The sequence below is a fragment of the Bombina bombina genome, chromosome 4 (assembly GCF_027579735.1).
Source record: "Bombina bombina isolate aBomBom1 chromosome 4, aBomBom1.pri, whole genome shotgun sequence".
Taxonomy (NCBI): Eukaryota; Metazoa; Chordata; class Amphibia; order Anura; family Bombinatoridae; genus Bombina; species Bombina bombina.
The window spans coordinates 414727742-414749059 of NC_069502.1; the positions used below are offsets into that span (position 1 = coordinate 414727742).

At 38.9% G+C, this 21318-nt stretch overlaps 2 protein-coding genes across 4 annotated transcripts in view; one reads left to right on the plus strand and one right to left on the minus strand.

Annotated features, from left to right (window-relative positions):
• PLAAT1 (phospholipase A and acyltransferase 1) overlaps positions 1-21318 on the minus strand; it is a 717153-nt gene that overhangs the window by 117645 nt on the left and 578190 nt on the right. The window lies entirely within an intron of this gene.
• LOC128656360 (probable cation-transporting ATPase 13A5) overlaps positions 9981-21318 on the plus strand; it is a 252554-nt gene continuing 241216 nt past the window's right edge. Inside the window, exon 1 of the mRNA XM_053710220.1 lies at positions 9981-10110. The gene's annotated coding sequence lies outside the window, so the exon portion shown is untranslated. The remainder of the gene's footprint in view (positions 10111-21318) is intronic.

The following is a 21318-nucleotide window of genomic DNA, read 5'->3' on the forward strand; positions in this document are numbered from 1 at the left end:
ATTTTCGAATATTCTTTTTCGCATTTTTCAATAAAATTCGAACATTTTCGTTCGAATAATAGAATGTTTAGCTATGTATTCATTCAATTTCGAAATGTATTATTCGAATTTGAATGTGACATTCAAATTCGAATGTGACATTCAAATTTGAAATAGTATTTCTAGTCTACAACTGTGTTTAATAAATGTAATTTTCGAATTCGAATGCTACATTCGAATTCGAATGTCCCATTCGAATTTGAAATAGTATTTCTAGTCTAATACTGTGTTTTAAATGTGATATTCGATTCAAATGTGATATTCGATTCAAATGTGACATTCAAATTTGAAATAGTATTTCTAGTCTAATACTGTGTTTTATAAATGTAATATTCAAATTTGAATGTGACATTCGATGCGAATGTGATATTCGATGTGAATGTAACATTCGAAATAGTGTTTCTAGTCTACAATTGTGTTTTATAAATGTAATATTCAAATTCGAATGTGATATTCGAATGTAACATTCGAATTAGAATGTGAGATTCAAATTCGATGTGACATTCGAAAACTGTAAATAACATTTGAAAATCGAATTTTTAAGAATATTCGTTCTTATCAACATTCTATTATGTAAATCGCATTTCTACAATAACATTCATTCTAACATTCGAATTCGGATATAAACACATTCGCCCATCCCTAGTGGCTAACGGTTTCATGAAAATAAAAAGTTACACAAAACATAAAAAATATACTTCAAAGTACACTTTTACTCATAATAACATTTTCTAATTAAATATATTAGAAAAACATATTGCACACAAAAGTTATAAGGGTTCAAAGATATGACATCTCGAATGTTAGAAAAAAAAAACTGGCAATGGGCTTTAACATAGAGATACATATATATACATGTCTAGAGATGTCTATGTATGTGTGTGTGTGTGTGTGTATATATATATATATATATATATATATGTATATATATATATATATATATGTACTATAATATATGGAAAAAACAAAAGAGGGGACAGAAAAAGAAAATAAACAAAAAAGGATGCCCTATGCCAGCACTAATCATGAAAAAAATAATATGAATAAAGTCATCAAAGCTGGGTGTGAGAGCTACTGGTCTAGGCTAGGGAATATGTAAGCCCCTCTCCTATAAACATAAACCTACTAGCCATAGATATACAAAAAAGATATTCAATTTATTAGTCAAAAATACATATAGATATATAAGAACAAGTAAAAAAGGGCCTAAGTGTAATAAAATACCTATCTACCAATGGCCATTGGGGAGAAACCTGTATCCATGGATAGAGCTCAAATAGTAGTGACTCAAAACATTGTAATAGAGCCTAATAAGGTTCATATAGTGGTCCTATATTAAAAAATTGTGGCCCATAAAGTCCATGCAGGATAAACACCACACTAATCCCAGGACATGCAGTAGGACCATACATTTGAAGCAGTCATATATGGAGAAATGTTAGTAGAGAACAGAAGTTCATGCAAACATATGCCATGCAATGCAGGTAGGGAAGCAAAAAATCAATATAGCGATTAAGCTATAGGAAAGGCACGCTTTGAAGAAGCCGCGCAGAGTATCCCTGGCGGTGAAACACGTGTAGTGTAGTTTTGTACTACTGACCTTGGCTAGACCAGCTGAGGGTCCTGGACCTTTCTGACTGTTGGGGAGTCTATTTACACCACACTTTATCTCCATTGAGTGACAAGGAATAGCAGCAACGTCACAGCATACGCTTTGGAGTTTCAGCATCTTATTGCAGCATATGGGGGAAACAACATCTCAGCACTTCAGCACTTTACTGAGTCTGGACTGACACACACCAGCACATATGGATGTCATATACTGACGAAGACGGGTGAGATCTATCCACGTTACTTGCCTTTAACTAAGGGTCCTTAAGCGAGGGTAAATCCCTCAGTAGGTAGTACCCTGCAGTAAGTATACCGAGCAATTTCTGTGAGACAACAAAATCTTGGAATATCTTACAGTTGTGTCCTTACTATTTGAACTGCTTGACCGTTATATTGCTTTTTTGCTTCCCTACCTGCATTGCATGGCATATGTTTGCATGAACTTCTGTTCTTTAGTGTAGGGTTAGTGTAAATGAGAATATGCGATCGTGTTTGCGCGAGAGTGGGGTGTTTTTTTTTCTCCATTAATTTAATGGGGGAAATATGTGAATTCACACACGATATTTTAAGTTCGGAATTTTGTGCTAGTCGGGTTATCGCCAGAGTGAAAACAGTTTACTCTCAAGTTGTAATATGAGCGCAACCCGACTAACACAAAAATCTTGATTCTGGGGGGGCTGAATTATCAAGGGCCAAATGGCCCTGAATATCCCTGTTTCCGCGCAAGACTTAAGACCGCTGCTCCTTAACTCGTCCGCCGCTTCTGAGGCTGCAGACATCAATCTGCCCAATCGCATACAATCAGGTTGATTGACACCCTCTGCTAGTCGCGAATGTGCAGGAGGCTGCATTGCACAAGCAGCTACAGCGTATCATGTCCGCCAGACATTGATAAATCGGCCCCTAGAAGTGTTAGCGCTCTAGCGGAAGCGCAAAATACTGCTACACTTGTAATCTGGCCCACAATGATTTAGGGTTTAATGTCCCTTTAAGGGGTTCAACCAACTTTGAAGCTAATAACAGGGGATTAAGAGTACAAGATTCGGGGGCGGAGCCAACAGCACATGAGAATGGTCGCACTTTTCTAGCGCTCCAGCTATTACCATTTTTCTAAATTGATCTAAGGTGCTTCTTCCAGCAAATTATACCCTCTGAGTATGATGGGATGCATGACAAACTTCTACTTAACATTGGGCGCATAGTATAATATGAGGCTGATGCAGCTACTCTAAGTTACAACTGGAGGCCTTTTCTGACACTGAGCGGGCAGCGGCCATTTCTCTTACCGCATGGTGAGGAAACTACTCTATACATATTGGCCTACAAACTCCTGTATGAACTGAGATCCTCCTTGATATTATCTTACCCTTCTACATCTATGATGGAGGACACGTATTGGATCTTAGCCGAATTGGGTAAACTCCTACAGTCTTATGAGCCCATATTTGCGGCAACTCTGAACAGAGCCCTAGAACCTGCCGATCTCAGCGGCCTACAACAAGAGGTTTACCTAAGCCCAGCCGACTACAATAGCAAAACCGGTGATGCTTTGGGACCTCAGCATCTAATGCATACCTCAGAAACCCTAATGAAGACGGCCGAATACGCGACTTCACAAGAGATTGAACGGCCGAGTAAAGGGACTGTGTCAAGCAACGTCACTGCGGCAAATCATCCCGGAGACAGCGCTCATCAAAACTCGCATAGGCTAGGTGGAAGGAGTCCACAAACATCCCCAAAGCCTAAAGCAACTACTGACATTGAAGGTCGGCTGCCCTATCGTTGCGGGTCTAGTGAAGCTGGGGCTGAAAGCTTAGTTCCAAAATCCAGCGCCTCCTCGCACGGTCCCCTCTTTACTTACCTGCCATTGCTTATGAGAACCCAGACATCTAGGACCCGATGTCCCAGAGCCGGAGTGGGCTAAACTTAACTCTGCTTTAAATATAGCTGCAGGTAATCGATCTATAGGTTACTGTGCAATAAGTGTGACAGACTGGCAGTGAACTGAACTTTTCACACTACATAACAGATCTCTGTCTCACCTCACAAAGCTGCTAGATCTCAGTTACATATGAAGGTGTTACAGCCTGAAATCAGTCTGAACATAACTAGGCATCTATGTGGAAATTATATGTTAAAACATAGACTTTAGTGGCATCTGCATCTCTCACTAATATCTATACACGTCTGTATGTTCATATGTTAGATGAATGCATCTTACCACCTTTTTTTTTATTATTATTTTTCATATATAGTTAACTTTTATCCATCTGTTGATATAATGTTTGAGACAATACTCCCCAGGAGAATGTATATTAGAGCTATACTGTTATACGCCACCTTTAATAGGCCTATATTAGCTGCATTGCACAAGTTCTACCACTTTTTATGAGGAACTATGTATGTAGCACATATAAAGGGTACATGCTCATTATACCTCTATGTTTCTAGTAACCTGATTATATGCCTATACAGCAATGTTATATGTTGAGATCATGTAAGATCTTGGTTTGTTCTAAGGATAGATAACACTTTTTTTTGAATTAGCATATAGCACTATCTGTCTTGTTTGTAACATTTCGCACAGTGAAGATAGACCTTTATTGATACAGGTTCATGGTTCAGATAGTTTGTTTTCCAGCTAGATGCCTTGTGCTCCCAATGTTACTCACAGTGTTCCTGTACTTACTATATATTCAAGCTCTTAGTTAGCATGCATATGCTTCATTTGTATACGTTGTGTGCCCTAATTCTGTGCAAACCTGTTTTTCATATTATACTCTGCATATGGTTAATTGAATTCCCTCACTGTACTGGCTCCCTAGGCGCATAACTAACTATTTAGTTGGCAAATGTAAAGCTGTACTATAACCGCCCTCGTATTGCCCTGACGCACCCTATCTGACTTACATGCAGAGCACCCATATCATCTATTGCCAGATAGTCATAAGACCTTACTGTATATCCCATTGATATTGTCTCTGACTTCGCTATGATAAATAGAGATTACTGTGTTATTCCCTTTGACATGGTTACCTAGTATATACATCTCTAGATGTTCTCCTGCCGATGGGCATAGGGCCCGTGCCCAGGCGACAGGATGCATACCTATTCTTTGGTTTTTCTAAAAGTTTATGAGACTGTGGTTATTATTTAATGTGCCTGCCTTCTTAATATACCCTATGGGATAACTAGTTAGAGCAGAAGTCAACTTTACAGCCTTATATAAGCACATTAAAATACTAGTCAGGTTCCTTAATACAGGCTGGTCCTGTACCACCAACAGCTAAAATGGTCCCCCGTGAGTCTCCCTATATAGACTAACAGTCTAGCAACATTTCAACATTAGTATTTAGAGGCATCATACCATAATTGTCCTTGCCCCTGACTACTAGCATAGAACTTAGTATTATCCTTGAACATAAGCTGTTTCTCATACTATATCTAAATAACAACCTCCCCCCCCCCCCCACTTATGCCTAATATACCTCCTTGTTCTGGAGGTCGAATTAAGCGGTTAATCTTGCATATACCGCATCCTAAAAATTTTTATTTCATAAGCTATAACTATACATTACCTGTTGTTCCCATTGTGAAATATACTATAACCCTGACTACTATATATGTATATCAATATTATAAACTAATCTAAGAAAAAAAAAAAAGACAGCATGGAGAAGAAGAGATATTCTGCATGCTGACGCATAGGTTATTAAGTTTAAAGATAGAAAACAATTTTAGCAAAGTGCCCAATAATGTCGACTGTATGTATGTCCATTTTCATATGTCAGTACTTTTACATTTCATCCTGTTTTAAAACTGAAAAAGAGAGGTTAAGTTTATTTCCTATTCCGTTGGACAATTCTGTGATGAAACAGAAAAAAAACTTTATGTGTTTAATAATGTGCATATCTTGATGTATCACAGCAGTGTTGTATTGTTACTTCAACCTCAATAAAAATTATTATTAAAAAAAAAAAAAAAAAAAAAGAGTACAAGATTCTAAGTTACACTATCCGAAGTAAATAAGTGGCTTCACTGCTAATACTGCAGCTAATGCTTTCTCTGTTAATGCTATTGAAAGGAAAATATGAAATGATACAATGCAGAATTATGTTTTTTCTCTTTAGTTCCATACAAAGAGCACTGTAGTGAATGACATCAAGAACTATAAGTTGTAACTATGTTGAAATAAGTGGTCTTGCTAGGTCACCAACAAATCCTTTGGAGTATATTTATCTTTGAGACAGCCTTCAGGACCACATTTACATGTCTCACATTTTTTGTGAATTTTTTTTTTTTTTAACAAACTCTCACCTAGATTACGAGTTTTGCGTTAGAGGCTGTGCGGTGCTAACGAGCAGTTTTCCCTCACCCCTCACTTCCCTACAGCGCTGGTATTACGAGTTTTCAGAAACCCGTTGTTAAAAGACAAGAAGTGAGCTCTGAGCAAAATTTTGCTCATTACCGCACTCCAATACCAGCGCTGCTTAAGTCAGCGGTGAGCTGGTGTAACGTGCTCGTGCATGATTTCCCCATAGGAATCAACGGGGAGAGCCGGATGAAAAAAGTCTAACACCTGCAAAAAAGCAGCGTAAAACTCCCTAACGCAGCCTCATTGATTTCTATGGGGAAATAAAAGTTATGTCTACACCTAACACCCTAACATGAACCCCGAGTCTAAACACCCCTAATCTTACACTTATTAACCCCTAATCTGCTGCCCCCAACATCACCGACACCTACATTATATTATTAACCCCAAATCTGCCGCTCTGGACACCGCCGCCACCTACATTATAGTTATGAACCCCTAATCTGCTACCCCCAACATTGCCGACACCTACATTATATTTATTAACCCCTAATCTGCCGCCCCCAACGTCGCCACCACTATAATAAACATATTAACCCCTAAACCGCCACACTCCCACCTCACAAACATTAGTTAAATATTATTAACCCCTAATCTGCCGGCCCTAACATCGACGCCACTTACCTACATTTATTAACCCCTAATCTGCCGCCCCCAACGTCGCAGCAACTATATTATAGTTATTAACCCCTAAACCTAAGTCTAACCCTAAACCTAACAGCCCCTAACTTAAATATAATTTAAATAAATCTAAATAAATATTTCTATCATTAACTAAATTATTCCTACTTAAAACTAAATACTTACCTGTAAAATAAACCCTAAGCTAGCTACAATATAACTAAGAGTTACATTGGGGCATATTTATCAAGCTCCGTATGGAGCTTGATGCCCCGTGTTTTTGGCGAGCCTGCAGGCTTGCCAGAAACAGCAGTTATGAAGCAGCGGTCACAAAGACCGCTGCTCCATAACCTGTCCGCCTGCTCTGAGCAGGCGGACAGACATTGCCGGAAATCAACCCGATCGAGTACAATTGACACCCCCCTTCTGGATTGGCCGCGAGTCTGCAGGGGGCGGCGTTGCACCAGCAGCCGTAAACTGGAACTTGAATGCAAGTGACGTCATTCAAGATGGCGTCCCTTGCATTCCTATTGGCTGAAAGGTTCCAATCAGCCAATAGGATTAGAGCTGCAAAAATCCTATTGGCTGTTCAAATCAGCCAATATGATGAGAGCTCAATACTATTGGCTGTTCCAATCAGCCAATAGGATTGAGCTCTCATACTATTGTCTGATTGGAACCTTTCAGCCAATAGGAATGCAAGGGACGCCATCTTGAATGACATCTCTTGCATTCAAGTTCCAGTTTACGGCGGTGACCGTATTGAAGAGGAGCTCTGTGCCGGATGTCTTCAGGATGGACCCGCTCCACGCCAGATGGATGAAGATAGAAGAGGTCGCATGGATGAAGACTTTGTTGGATGGATGAAGATGGAAGAGGCCGTCCGGATTAAGACTTATTGCCACCCGGATGAAGACTTCTTGCCTGCTGGATGGATCCTTCAAGCGGAACTTCAAAAACTGTGGATTGTCGGGGGTTAGTGTTAGGTTTTTTTAAGGGTTTGTTGGGTGGGTTTAATTTTTAGTAGTGATATGGGAGGCCAGAGGTTTAGGGGTTAATAAGTTTATTTAGTGGTGGCGGGGTCCGGGAGCGGCGGGATAGGGGTTAATAAATTTTATTTAGGTTGCCATGGTGTTGGGGAGTTGCAGGGTAGGGGTTAATAACTTTATTAAAATTGCTGCGGGGTCCAGGAGCGGCGGGATAGGGGTATACATTTTAGTATAGTGGCGGCGTTTAGTGACAGGGTATAAATAAAGTTGGTAAAAAGCCGAATAGACGGGAGATCGATGACTGTTATTTAACAACAGTCCGATGCTCATCGCCCTGTACTTGGTGCGTGGCTTTCTTTTATAAATATGGAGATTGTACTCAGGTCCGCGGCCGCAATTTTAGGCGATGTCAGGCGAATACAGCATAGTTGAGGCTTTGATAAATATCCCCCTTAATCTCCTGCAATGGGAAAGTTTTTTCACGGCAAGAGCAATAAAATTGTGGAACTCATTACCAAAGGAGGTAGTGAATGCCAAAACCTTAGATACATTTAAAAATAGTTTGAATACATCTCTGTCTAGAAACAAAATTCATGGATATATTGCTAGTATTAAATGGGTCACCTTTTAGTGGGATTATTTAAGTTTAACTGGAGCTTATTGTAAGTATTTTAGATTTGTATAGGTTGAACTCGATGGACTTCAGTCTTTTTCAACCTCATCTACTATGTTATATAAACCATTTTGCAAGCATGTTTTGTAAGTGTTGCAGTTGTAACTATTGCTTTTTTTTCAAGTTGTAAGCAGTTCTCATTTGATACTATATGGTCTCTGGACTCTGAAGAAGTACAAATGTGTTCTCTGGAGGGATAAATCACCATGAATCCTGCTTGACTATCTGGCAGTGTTATGAAAGAATTTGGGTGTGACTGATGCCAGGAGTACACTGCCTACCAGAATGCATAGTGTCTACTGTAAAGTTTGGTGAAGGGATAATGGTCTGAGGGTGTTTTTAAGGGTTTGGGGCGAGTCCCCTTAATTCCTGTGAAGAGTACAAAGATATTTTAAAAAATAAGGTGGCAACAGTTTGGGGAGGCCTTTTCCAGTTCCAGAATGACTTTGACCTTGTGCACAAAACAAGGTTCATGACGACATGGTTTGATGAGTGACTCAAGTGACACAGAGCCCTGACCTCAACTCCAATAAACACTTTTAGGGTGAATTGGAATGCTGATTGCGAGCCAGACCTACTCATCCAATATTAGTGCACAACTTCACAAATGCTCATTTGGCTGCATGGGCACAAATTCCCACAGACACACCAAAATCTTGCAGAAAGCATTACCAGCAGCATGGCAGCTGTTACAGCCTTAAAGTGTCTGTGTGTTTGTGGGTGTGGGGGGAACTTTATATTAATGCACATGGTTTTGGAACAAGCTTACATAGGTGTGGTGGTCATGTATAGGGCACCTCATGAAACTGTAGGTGTTAATGAAAGCAACATTCAGTAATGTTACAGGAAAAGATGAAGCAAGACTTGATGCACTGCAAATATAATCAAAGCTTTACATTGAAGCTCTACAACCACCTCATAAACGTATATGAATCTGGGATATTGTGCTTAGAGATAATCCATGCATATACATATTCTAGCTAAAGATTAGACCAATACAGCATTTTGATAACACATGGGAATATAAACTCTAACATAAGGTGAGCAATTGTTTTTCTGTGAAAGAAACCTCCCTTATTCAGTGCTATTTTAAGAGTCTTTTTTTTTTTTTTTTTTTTAAATAGAGAGATCTAAAAAACTATTTAATAATCTCCATATAATAACACAGGAATAACATAAGGGGGGAGATTATCAATCAGCAGATGCTGCTTGCTCCACCCGATGTTTCCGGCTTGCCGGAAACAAGTTAAGAAGCAGTGGGCATAAGACCGCTGCTCCTTAACTCATCAGCCACCTCTGAGGTTGCGGAAAGCAATCAATACGATCGGGATGATTGACAACCTCTGCTAGCGGCCGATTGGCAGCGTATCTGCAAGAGGGAGGCATTGCACAAGCATTTCACCAGAAGATGTTTTTCTCACTGCAGAGATCTCTCATTGTTGCATATTTCTCCAAATGTTGGAAAATCCTAAGGTTTAAAGTGTGACCGCTCAACAAAACATTAGCAGTCATTGATATAGACCGCCAGATTTTACTCAGAATGTACAGTGTATAGCATTACAAATTATGTACAGAAATAACATTTGAAGTAAGAAGAAATGACTTAAATCCATCTTTTGTTTTTACAGGAGTTGTTTGGATATAAAACAATACGATGGAGACAATTCTTGTGTATTATTGGCTATATCTTTTCTTTGGGGACCCTGCGATTGCTCTTTTACTGGAAACCAGAATGGGATGTCTGGTGTCACTGTGTCCCATGTAACTTGGAGGAAGCCAATGTAGTATTTATCAAAAACATTGTAAGTATTTTGTTTTAAATAACTCATGTTACATCCCATATTTAAGCAATAAATGAGATACGACTTTATCAATAACAATAGGGATTCTTGTAACCAATTCAGGCTAGATTAATAGTGGGGCACTAACTGTTGCATGCAAGTGAAAATGGGTTTATCGCAGCTTATCATGCACATTGGAAGTAGAATATTACAGGTTGAAAGTAAACGCATTCACTTGAGCGCAATTTAATTTAATGCGTGTCGGGATTTTGTGCAACTTTTTTGTTTCGCTTAACAGTTAACCAGACATATGGTAAACTGTAATACAAAACAAGAAGTTGCACAATCAAAAAAACATTAAAAATTACAGTTAAACTCATAATAACCCTGTCTGATGTTAGAAAAATAAGGGCTGCAAAGGGCTTTAACGTTGAGATACATACATACATATGTCTATACATGTATATATATATATGTTTATAGGTGTGTACATATGTATTTATGTGTTTATAAACACATGTATAACAATATAGAGGTATATATGTGCATTGGAGCCTTTTGCAGTCAAGTAGCTGAAAACAGGTACGATCAAATTAATGCAATATTCGTATTTAATTACTGTAAATCTATATGTAATATATATATATATATATATATATATATATATATATACATACAGTAAATATAGATATACACACACATATATACTGTATATAAATATTTTAACAGGCAGGAAAGCACACGCTTTCCCCATGTACATCAATAGGGAGAGCGGGTTAGAAAAAAACGCAGCCCCATTGATGCCTATGGGGAAAAAAAAAGTTATGTTTAAACCTAACACCCTGACATAAACCCCAAATCCAAACACCACTAATCCGCCGCCCCCGACATTGCCACCACCTACATAATGTTATTAACCCCTAATCTGCCGCTCCTGATATCGCCGCCACTGAAATAAAACTATTAACCTCTAATCTCCTGCTCCTGATATCGCAGCCACTATAATAAAGTTATTAACCCTTATTCCCCTGCACCCCAACATCGCCCACACTATAATAAATCTATTAACCCCTATTCCGCCGCTCCCCGACATCGCCTTCACTATATAAAGTTATTAACCCCTAAACCTCTGGCCTCCCACATTACTACCACTAATAAAATCTATTAACCCCTAAACAGCCAGCCGCCCACATCACAACAACCTAAATTAAACTATATTAACCCCTAAACCTAACCCTAACTTAACCTTAACCCTAACGTAACCCTAACCCTAACACCCCTTAACTTTAACATAATTAAAATAGAGCTAAATTAAAGTTACAATTATTAACTAAATAATACCTATTTAAAACTAAATACATAATTACCTGTAAATTAAAACCTAAAATAGCTACAATATAACTAATAGATATATTGTAGCTAGCTTACGTTTTATTTTTATTTTACAGGTAAGTTTGTATTTATTTTAACTAGGTAGACTAGTTAGTAAATAGTTAAACCTACCATTACAAAAAAATAACAAACGAAAATATCCAAAACAATAAAAATTATTCCTATTCTAATACCCTTAAAAAAAAAAAAACCCAAAATAAAAAACCCTAATCTATAATAAACTGTCAAGGGCCCTTAAAAGGGCCTTTTGTAGGGCATTGCCCTAAATTCAGCTATTTTGCTGCCCATTAAAAATAAAAAATGTCTATTCTAAAAAGAAAAACCCACCCCAAAACGAAAAAAAAAAAACCATTGCACAAAATAACAAACGAATTATGCACGATAATAACAATTATTCCAATTCTAATATCTATTTAAAAAAAAAATACCCCAAAATAAAAAGCCTAATCTATAATTAACTACCAATAGCCCTTATAATGGCCTTTTGTAGGGCATTGCCCTAAGTTAAACAGCTCTTTTACCTAAAAATAAAATACAAAGACCCACTAACATTACAAGCCCCCAACCCCCTCCCCAAACCCACAAAATAAAAAAAAATAAAAAACTAAAAAAAACGAATCTACCCATTGCCCTTAAAAGGGCATTTAGCTCTTTTGCATTGCCTTGAAAAGGGCATTTAGCTCTTTTAAGAAAAGCCCAAACCCTAAAATAAAAAAAAAAACCCACCCAAAAAAAGTTTAACACAAAAGATGAGAGCTACTGAAATTCTATTGGCTGTTTTGAACAGCCAATAGGATTTCAGTAGATCTCATCCTATTGGCTGATTTGAATTTCCAAAATCAAATCAGCCAATAGGAATGCAAGGGATGCCATTTTGAATTGCGTACCTTGCATTGAAGATTCAGTATACGGCGACGACCATATGAAGAGGATGCTCCGCGCCGGATGTCTTCAGGATGGACCCGCTCCATGCCGCCAGGATGAAGATAGAAAATGCCGTCTGGATAAAGATGGAGCCGCCTGGATGAAGACAGAGCCTCCAGGATGAAGATCCTTCAAGCGGGACTTCAGCAACTGTAAGTGGATCTTCAGGGGTTAGTGTTAGGATTTTTGAAACTTTTTTAGGTGGGTTTTTTTTTTTTAGTTTAGGGTTTGGGCTTTTCTTAAAAGAACTAAATGCCTTTTTCAGGGCAATGCAAAAGAGCTAAATGCCCTTCTAAGGGCAATGCCCATACAAATTCCCTTTTCAGGGCAATGGGTAGCTTAGGTTTTTGTTAGAGTTAGGTTTTTTTATTTTGGGGGGTTGGTTGGCTGGTGGGTTTTTCTGTTAGGGGGGTTCTTTTTTTTTTACAGGTAAAAGAGCTGTTTAACTTAGGGCAATGCCCTACAAAAGGCCATTTTAAGGGCTATTGGTAGTTTATTGTAGGCTATTTTTTTATTTTTATTTTGGGTGGGCTTTTTTATTGTTATAGGGCTATTAGATTAGGTGTAATTCTTTTTTATTTTTTGTAATTTAGTGTTTTTTATTTTTTGTAATTAAATACTTTCTAATTTTTATAGTAGTGTTTTTTAATGTGTATTTTAGTTTTCTTTAATTAGTAGTTAGTTTAATTTCAGTTTAATAGTTATATTAGTTTAATTGTTAGTTTAAACTTATTTTTTTAATTTGACAGGTAAGTTTTAATTTAATTTAAGATTGGGAAATTGTAATTTTTATATAAAGTTAGGGGGGCGTTAGGTTTAGGGGTTACTAGTTTAAATTATTTTATTGCGATGTGGGGGGCTTTCGATTTAGGGGTTTAATTTTGTATATTTCGTTGTGAGGGGCTTGTGGTTTAGGAGTTATTAGGTGTATTATAGTGGCGGCGGTGTAGGGCTTAATAACTTTAGTTTAGTAGGGGTGATGTGGGTGGGCGGCATATTAGGGGTTAATAGTATTTAAATAGTGTTTGCAATGCGGGAGGGCGGCGGTTTAGGGGTTAATAACTTTATTATAGTGGTGATGATGTCGGGGAGCGGCGGAATAGGGGTTAATACATTTTATTAGTGGCGGAGATGCCAGGTGCAGCAGATTAGGGGTTAATAAATTTAATTTAGTGTTTGCGATGCGGGAGGGCCTCAGTTTAGGGGTTAATAGGTAGTTTATGGGTGTTAGTGTACTTTTTCACACATTAGTTATGAATTTTATGTAACAGTTTTGTTGCGTACAACTCACTACTACTTACTACTGCTCTCAGATGGCATTATGGATCTTGCCGTTATAGAGTGCAAGCTTTTTAGCTTGAACGCAAAACTCGTAATGGCTGTGCTATGGAAGTCCCATGAAAAAACGTAATTTTTACGAGTGCGGGACTGACGTTGCGTTACAGACTAAAAGGCTTGCGGTACAGCTGCATTGCTGTTTTAACGCTGAAATGGCCATTTTTTCACCTTTTAAAGACAAACGCACCACTCGTAATCTACCTGTGTGAGTGCTTTGCTGCATGTTAAAATATTGAATTTTTCAAAGCACCTTGGCCTAATGATATATTGGTTTGTGAGAGTGCACTTATCCTGCTTCATTTTATATGCGCTCGCACTAACCAAAAATGAGAACAACCAGGGTGCTGACTGCACTCGCTGGGTTTCAGAAAAACTTGAGTATTTCTTTATTTTAATGATGTTTCTGGTGACAGTTCAAGGATAATTTCACCTTTCTCAGGCCTAGATTTGGAGTTCGGCGGTAGCAGTCAAAACCAGCGTTAGAGGCTCCTAACGCTGGTTTTGGCCGCCCGCTGGTATTTGGAGTCAGTGATTAAAGGGTCTAACGCTCACTTTTCAGCCGCGACTTTTCCATACCGCAGATCCCCCTACGCCATTTGCGTAGCCTATCTTTTCAATGGGATCTTTCTAACGCTGGTATTTAGAGTCGTTTCTGAAGTGAGCGTTAGAGCTCTAACGACAAGATTCCAGCCGCCTGAAAAAAGCAGGAGTTAAGAGCTTTCTGGCTAACGCCGGTTCATACAGCTCTTAACTACTGTACCCTAAAGTACACTAACACCCATAAACTACCTATGTACCCCTAAACCGAGGCCCCCCCACATCTCCGACACTCGATTAAAATTTTTAACCCCTAATCTGCCGACCGCCACCTACGTTATATTTATGTACCCCTAATCTGCTGCCCCTAACCCCGCCGACCCCTGTATTATATTTATTAACCCCTAACCTGTCCCCCACAACATCGCCGCCAGCTACTTAAAATAATTAACCCCTAATCTTCCGACCGCAAAGCGCCGCCACCTACGTTATCCCTATGTACCCCTAATCTGCTACCCCTAACACCGCCGACCCCTATATTATATTTATTAACCCCTAATCTGCCCCCCACAACGTCGCCGACACCTGCCTACACTTATTAACTCCTAATCTGCCGAGCGGACCTGAGCGCTACTATAATAAAGTTATTAACCCCTAATCCGCCTCACTAACCCTATCATAAATAGTATTAACCCCTAATCTGCCCTCCCTAACATCGCCGACACCTACCTTCAATTATTAACCCCTAATCTTCCGATCGGAGCTCACCGCTATTCTAATAAATGGATTAACCCCTAAAGCTAAGTCTAACCCTAACACTAACACCCCCCTAACTTAAATATAATTTACATCTAACGAAATAAATTAACTCTTATTAAATAAATGATTCCTATTTAAAGCTAAATACTTACCTGTAAAATAAATCCTAATATAGCTACAATATAAATTATAATTATATTATAGCTATTTTAGGATTAATATTTATTTTACAGGCAACTTTGTAATTATTTTAACCAGGTACAATAGCTATTAAATAGTTAAGAACTATTTAATAGTTACCTAGTTAAAATAATAACAAATTTACCTGTAAAATAAATCCTAACCTAAGATATAATTAAACCTAACACTACCCTATCAATAAAATAATTAAATAAACTACCTACAATTACCTACAATTAACCTAACACTACACTATCAATAAATTAATTAAACACAATTCCTACAAATAAATACAATTAAATAAACTAGCTAAAGTACAAAAAATAAAAAAGAACTAAGTTACAGAAAATAAAAAAATATTTACAAACATAAGAAAAATATTACAACAATTTTAAACTTATTACACCTACTCTAAGCCCCCTAATAAAATAACAAAGCCCCCCAAAATAAAAAATTCCCTACCCTATTCTAAATTAAAAAAGTTACAAGCTCTTTTACCTTACCAGCCCTGAACAGGGCCCTTTGCGGGGCATGCCCCAAGAAGTTCAGCTCTTTTGCCTGTAAAAAAAAACATACAATACCCCCCCCCCAACATTACAACCCACCACCCACATACCCCTAATCTAACCCAAACCCCCCTTAAATAAACCTAACACTAATCCCCTGAAGATCTTCCTACCTTGTCTTCACCATCCAGGTATCACCGATCCATCCTGGCTCCAAGATCTTCATCCAACCCAAGCGGGGGTTGGCGATCCATAATCCGGTGCTGAAGAGGTCCAGAAGAGGCTCCAAAGTCTTCCTCCTATCCGGCAAGAAGAGGACATCCGGACCGGCAAACATCTTCTCCAAGCGGCATCTTCGATCTTCTTCCATCCGGAGCGAAGCGGCAGGATCCTGAAGACCTCCAGCGCGGAACATCCATCCGGACCGACGACTGAACGACGAATGACTGTTCCTTTAAGGGACGTCATCCAAGATGGCGTCCCTCGAATTCCGATTGGCTGATAGGATTCTATCAGCCAATCGGAATTAAGGTAGGAATTTTCTGATTGGCTGATGGAATCAGCCAATCAGAATCTAGTTCAATCCGATTGGCTGATCCAATCAGCCAATCAGATTGAGCTCGCATTCTATTGGCTGATCGGAACAGCCAATAGAATGCGAGCTCAATCTGATTGGCTGATTGGATCAGCCAATCGGATTGAACTAGATTCTGATTGGCTGATTCCCTCAGCCAATCAGAAAATTCCTACCTTAATTCCGATTGGCTGATAGAATCCTATCAGCCAATCGGAATTCGAGGGACGCCATCTTGGATGACGTCCCTTAAAGGAACAGTCATTCGTCGTTCAGTCGTCGGTCCGGATGGATGTTCCGCGCTGGAGGTCTTCAGGATCCTGCCGCTTCGCTCCGGATGGAAGAAGATCGAAGATGCCGCTTGGAGAAGATGTTTGCCGGTCCGGATGTCCTCTTCTTGCCGGATAGGAGGAAGACTTTGGAGCCTCTTCTGGACCTCTTCAGCACCGGATTATGGATCGCCAACCCCCGCTTGGGTTGGATGAAGATCTTGGAGCCAGGACGGATCGGTGATACCTGGATGGTGAAGACAAGGTAGGAAGATCTTCAGGGGATTAGTGTTAGGTTTATTTAAGGGGGGTTTGGGTTAGATTAGGGGTATGTGGGTGGTGGGTTGTAATGTTGGGGGGGGGGGTATTGTATGTTTTTTTTTACAGGCAAAAGAGCTGAACTTCTTGGGGCATGCCCCGCAAAGGGCCCTGTTCAGGGCTGGTAAGGTAAAAGAGCTTGTAACTTTTTTAATTTAGAATAGGGTAGGGAATTTTTTATTTTGGGGGGCTTTGTTATTTTATTAGGGGGCTTAGAGTAGGTGTAATTAGTTTAAAATTGTTGTAATATTTTTCTTATGTTTGTAAATATTTTTTTATTTTCTGTAACTTAGTTCTTTTTTATTTTTTGTACTTTAGCTAGTTTATTTAATTGTATTTATTTGTAGGAATTGTGTTTAATTAATTTATTGATAGTGTAGTGTTAGGTTAATTGTAGGTAATTGTAGGTAGTTTATTTAATTATTTTATTGATAGGGTAGTGTTAGGTTTAATTATATCTTAGGTTAGGATTTATTTTACAGGTAAATTTGTTATTATTTTAACTAGGTAACTATTAAATAGTTCTTAACTATTTAATAGCTATTGTACCTGGTTAAAATAATTACAAAGTTGCCTGTAAAATAAATATTAATCCTAAAATAGCTATAATATAATTATAATTTATATTGTAGCTATATTAGGATTTATTTTACAGGTAAGTATTTAGCTTTAAATAGGAATAAGTTATTTAATAAGAGTTAATTTATTTCGTTAGATGTAAATTATATTTAAGTTAGGGGGGTGTTAGTGTTAGTGTTAGACTTAGCTTTAGGGGTTAATCCATTTATTAGAATAGCGGTGAGCTCCAGTCGGCAGATTAGGGGTTAATAATTGAAGGTAGGTGTCGGCGATGTTAGGGAGGGCAGATTAGGGGTTAATACTATTTATGATAGGGTTAGTGAGGCGGATTAGGGGTTAATAACTTTATTATAGTAGCGCTCAGGTCCGCTCGGCAGATTAGGGGTTAATAAGTGTAGGCAGGTGTCGGCGACGTTGAGGGGGGCAGATTAGGGGTTAATAAATATAATATAGGGGTCGGCGATGTTAGGGCAGCAGATTAGGGGTACATAGGGATAACGTAGGTTGCGGCGGTTTACGGAGCGGCAGATTAGGGGTTAAAAAAAATATGCAGGGGTCAGCGATAGCGGGGTCGGCAGATTAGGGGTTAATAAGTGTAAGGTTAGGGGTGTTTAGACTCGGGGTACATGTTAGAGTGTTAGGTGCAGACGTAGGAAGTGTTTCCCCATAGGAAACAATGGGGCTGCGTTAGGAGCTGAACGCGGCTTTTTTGCAGGTGTTAGGTTTTTTTTCAGCTCAAACAGCCCCATTGTTTCCTATGGGAGAATCGTGCACGAGCACGTTTTTGAGGCCGGCCGCGTCCGTAAGCAACTCTGGTATCGAGAGTTGCATTTGCGGTAAAAATGCTCTACGCTCCTTTTTTGGAGCCTAACGCAGCATTTGATTAAACTCTCGATACCAGAGTTAATTTTATGGTGCGGCCAGAAAAAAGCCCGCGGAGCGTTAACAGCCCTTTTACCGCCGAACTCCAAATCTAGGCCTCAGAGTTTAAGGAAGGGGAGATTATCCTCAAAACATCACCAGAATAAAGAAATACTGAAGTTTGTATGAAACCCAGTGAGTGCTGTCATATATTTATTTACTTTCAACTTGTAGCATGTGCATTACCCGATGTGAGCAAAAAGCAGAGGTAACGCGCGAGCAGGAACGAAAAACACAGATCCACTTGTAATCTAATACTCAGTTTGCTTGATGGACAAGAGGCATGTTGAATCTTGAAATGGTCACAGTGGGTTAAACTAAAATAAGGGATGTCAATCTCTCTAATAAAATTGCAAGATATATATATGGAGATGTTTAAAAACAATACAGGGAGTGCAGAATTATTAGGCAAGTTGTATTTTTGAGGATTCATTTTATTATTGAACAACAACCATGTTCTCAATGAACCCAAAAAACCAATTAATATCAAAGCTGAATAGTTTTGGAAGTAGTTTTTAGTTTGTTTTTAGTTATAGCTATTTTAGGGGGATATCTGTGTGTGCAGGTGACTATTACTGTGCATAATTATTAGGCAACTTAACAAAAAACAAATATATACCCATTTCAATAATTTATTTTTACCAGTGAAACCAATATAACATCTCAACATTCACAAATATACATTTCTGACATTCAGAAACAAAACAAAAACAAATCAGTGACCAATATAGCCACCTTTCTTTGCAAGGACACTCAAAAGCCTGCCATCCATGGATTCTGTCAGTGTTTTGATCTGTTCACCATCAACATTGCGTACAGCAGCAACCACAGCCTCCCAGACACTGTTCAGAGAGGTGTACTGTTTTCCCTCCTTGTAAATCTCACATTTGATGATGGACCACAGGTTCTCAATGGGGTTCAGATCAGGTGAACAAGGAGGCCATGTCATTAGATTTTCTTCTTTTATACCCTTTCTTGCCAGCCACGCTGTGGAGTACTTGGACGCGTGTGATGGAGCATTGTCCTGCATGAAAATCATGTTTTTCTTGAAGGATGCAGACTTCTTCCTGTATCACTGCTTGAAGAAGGTGTCTTCCAGAAACTGGCAGTAGGACTGGGAGTTGAGCTTGACTCCATCCTCAACCCGAAAAGGCCCCACAAGCTCATCTTTGATGATACCAGCCCAAACCAGTACTCCACCTCCACCTTGCTGGCGTCTGAGTCGGACTGGAGCTCTCTGCCCTTTACCAATCCAGCCACGGGCCCATCCATCTGGCCCATCAAGACTCACTCTCATTTCATCAGTCCATAAAACCTTAGAAAAATCAGTCTTGAGATATTTCTTGGCCCAGTCTTGGCGTTTCAGCTTGTGTGTCTTGTTCAGTGGTGGTCGTCTTTCAGCCTTTCTTACCTTGGCCATGTCTCTGAGTATTGCACACCTTGTGCTTTTGGGCACTCCAGTGATGTTGCAGCTCTGAAATATGGCCAAACTGGTGGCAAGTGGCATCTTGGCAGCTGCACGCTTGACTTTTCTCAGTTCATGGGCAGTTATTTTGCGCCTTGGTTTTTCCACACGCTTCTTGCGACCCTGTTGACTATTTTGAATGAAACGCTTGATTGTTCGATGATCACGCTTCAGAAGCTTTGCAATTTTAAGAGTGCTGCATCCCTCTGCAAGATATCTCACTATTTTTGACTTTTCTGAGCCTGTCAAGTCCTTCTTTTGACCCATTTTGCCAAAGGAAAGGAAGTTGCCTAATAATTATGCACACCTGATATAGGGTGTTGATGTCATTAGACCACACCCCTTCTCATTACAGAGATGCACATCACCTAATATGCTTAATTGGTAGTAGGCTTTCGAGCCTATACAGCTTGGAGTAAGACAACATGCATAAAGAGGATGATGTGGTCAAAATACTCATTTGCCTAATAATTCTGCACTCCCTGTATTTCTGTATATTAGAATCCTGTGTATTAAAATATTGAGATTTATATACATTCATTCTATATAAAATGTATTGTGGGATGTAAGGCTGCATATATTGGGATTAGTTATGTGGATGAACATTTTAGTATATGCAGAATTAACTGTTGCTATGTATTCTTTATGCCCATTCTGTTTTTGCACTTTACTGAGAAAACATTTGTGAGATGTGTATAAATGCCAATGTTTTCTGATGTTTCTTCACTCATGATTTTATTGTCTATGGGCCAGATGATCTAAAGCTCTCCGCTCAGACTAGATGATCTAAGTCAGTATAGTGAGGTCTCTCAAACATTTTTGCTAATTCAAACTTTTTATGTTAAGAGAAGTTTAGCTCATTATGCAGGGTTCTGTATGTGAAGGAGAGGCTTATACATTACAAAGTAAGGTCTAAAAAAATCACAATGATTTGTGAGCTTTCTCTCGATGCCGAAGCATTTTTGATCATTGGGCCCTGCTCATTTTATTTTTACTGCCCACACTTATTCTCTTTCCATTGATCCCTTAGGTGTTCCAGGAAAAATGATGTCTGTAATGGATGAACATAAATTACATTATAAATGAAACACTAAGGCCTAGATTTGGAGTTTGGCGTTAGCCGTGAAAACCAGCGTTAGAGGCTCCTAACGCTGGTTTTAGGCTAACTACGGTATTTGGAGTCACTCAAAATAGGGTCTAACGCTCACTTTTCAGCCGCGACTTTTCCATACCGCAGATCCCCTTACGTAAATTGCGGATCCTATCTTTTCAATAGGATCTTCCTAACTCCGGTATTTAGAGTCGTGTCTGAAGTGAGCGTTAGACATCTAACGACAAAATTCCAGCCGCAGGAAAAAAGTCAGTAGTTAAGAGCTTTCTGGGCTAACGCCGGTTCATAAAGCTCTTAACTACTGTACTCTAAAGTACACTAACACCCATAAACTACCTATGTACCCCTAAACCGAG